We start from the raw sequence: 2,500 nt of genomic DNA, 5'->3' as shown, positions 1-2,500 counted from the left end.
TCCCCCCTCCCCCCTCTAGCAATCGGCCCGGAAGCACGGAAAGAGGTCGGGAAGTGACACCTTCGCGATGCCAATCAGTGCCGCCCTTTGTCTCGCGCGCCGCCCCCCCTCGACGCCGCAATCTGGGGAGCGCCGCGCCCTGCAATTACATCTCCGGGGGCTCTCTCTCTCTCTCTCTCTCTATCTCGCTTTCTATCTCTCTTTCTCTCTCTCTCTATCTCGCTTTCTCTCTATCTCGCTTTCTCTCTATCTCTCTCTATCTCGATTTCTCTCTATCTCTTTCTCTCTCTCTCTCGCTTTCTCTCTATCTCTTTCTCTCTCTCTTTCTCTCTATCTCTCTCTCTCTATCTCGCTTTCTTTCTATCTCTCTCTCTCTCTCTTTATCTCGCTTTCTCTCTATCTCTTTCTCTCTCTCTCTTTTTCTATCTCGCTTTCTTTCTATCTCTCTCTCTCTCTCTATCTCTATCTATCTCGCTTTCTGTCTATCTCTTTCTCTCTCTCTCTCTCTCTCTCTCTCTCTCTCTCTCTCTCTCTCTCGCTTTCTCTCTCTCTCTCTCTCTCTCTCTCTCTCTCTCTCTCTCTCTCTCTCTCTCTCTCTCTCTCTCTCTCTCTCTCTCTCTCTCTCTCTCTCTCGTTTACTTCGTTTTCTACTGTTTATCTACTGTTTTTCTACTGTTTATGTATCTCTGAATATTATCTCAAAATCATCTATACCATTAAATTATTACATCATGTGAGAGGAGACGTCTGAATATTCCTTGATATCGTTAGAATATTTCTTAATATCGAGTAATCTTATCTTGATTTTGAAAAAATGCAGATACAAAACAGATTAAGAAATAGATAGATGAAGTGAAGAAATGAGTGGATAATGTTTTTTTCTTTCTTTCTTTTTAATCTTCGTTATGTGTGTTTGTATGTTTGTTTGTTTGTTTTCTTGTGTGTGTGTGTGTGTGAGTATGTATGTGTGTGTGTGTGTGTGTGTGTGTGTGTGTGTGTGTGTGTGTGTGTGTGTGTGCGTGTTCACACGTGTGCGCATTTGTTTACATTTGTTTATATATGTGTTTATGTGTGTGCAAATTAACCTGCATAACCGTTTTTATTCATTAAAGAAAATATAATAGCACATATGTACATACGTATATATGCTATGACAGTGACAGTGTGACAGTGAATTTCCGTACACCTGTGCAATAAACGATGCATGAATACAATCCCTGCAATACAGCACGTAACCACAGCCAGAAATCCCAACGACACGTGGAAGAATCAAATAACAAAAATACTGTCTTTCTTACCTTTCTTTTCCTCTGTCTCTTCTCTCCCTTTTTTTCTCTATTCCCTTTCTCCCTTTGTTTCCTCCCTTTCTCCCTTTGTTTCCTCCCTTTCTCCCTTTGTTTCCTCCCTTTCTCCCTTTGTTTCCTCCCTTTCTCCCTTTGTTTCCTCCCTTTCTCCCTTTGTTTCCTCCCTTTCTCCCTTTGTTTCCTCCCTTTCTCCCTTTGTTTCCTCCCTTTCTCCCTTTGTTTCCTCCCTTTCTCCCTTTGTTTCCTCCCTTTCTCCCTTTGTTTCCTCCCTTTCTCCCTTTGTTTCCTCCCTTTCTCCCTTTGTTTCCTCCCTTTCTCCCTTTGTTTCCTCCCTTTCTCCCTTTATTTCCTCCCTTTCTCCCTTTGGTTCCTCCCTTTCTCCCTTTGTTTCCTCCCTTTCTCCCTTTGTTTCCTCCCTTTCTCCCTTTGGTTCCTCCCTTTCTCCCTTTGTTTCCTCCCTTTCTCCCTTTGTTTCCTCCCTTTCTCCCTTTGTTTCCTCCCTTTCTCCCTTTGTTTCCTCCCTTTCTCCCTTTGTTTCCTCCCTTTCTCCCCCTTTTTCTCTATTCCCTTTCTCCCTTTGTTTCCTCCCTTTCTCCCTTTGTTTCCTCCCTTTCTCCCCCTTTTTCTCTATTCCCTTTCTCCCTTTGTTTCCTCCCTTTCTCCCTTTGTTTCCTCCCTTTCTCCCTTAGCAAGTTGCAGGATATCCTTCTTTGCAGGTTCTGCTGGTGCTGCGGAATCGAGGAATAATTGATGTTGATGTTGATGTTGCAAGTGCTCGCTCAGCATTGTGGGAGAGAAGAGGGGGAGGGAGGAGGAAAGGAGGAAGGAGGTAGAAGAGGGGGAGGAAGAAGAGGAGGGAGGAAGAAGAGGAGGAGGAGGAGAGGAGGAAGAAGAGGAGGAGGAGAGGAGGAGGGAGGAATAAGAGGAGGAGGGGAGGGAGGAATAAGAGGAGGAGGAGAGGAGGAGGAGGAGAGGAGGAGGAGAGGAGGAGGGAGAGAGGGGAAGGTAAGAGGAGGAGGGAGGTAGAAGAGTAAGGAGGAACAAGAGGAGGAGGAGAAGAGGAGGAGGAAGGAGGAAGAGAGGAGGGGGAGAGGAGGAGGGAGGAATAAGAGGAAGAAGGAGGAAGAAGAGGAGGCGAGAGGGGAAGGAAGACGAGGAGGAGAGGAGGAAGGAGGAAGAAGAGGAGGCGAGAGGGG

Source organism: Penaeus japonicus, unplaced genomic scaffold, assembly GCF_977035675.1.
Source record: "Penaeus japonicus unplaced genomic scaffold, GWHDUDI00000001_assembly GWHDUDI00000006, whole genome shotgun sequence".
NCBI classification, from domain to species: Eukaryota; Metazoa; Arthropoda; class Malacostraca; order Decapoda; family Penaeidae; genus Penaeus; species Penaeus japonicus.
Note: the sequence above shows the minus strand (reverse complement) of the source record.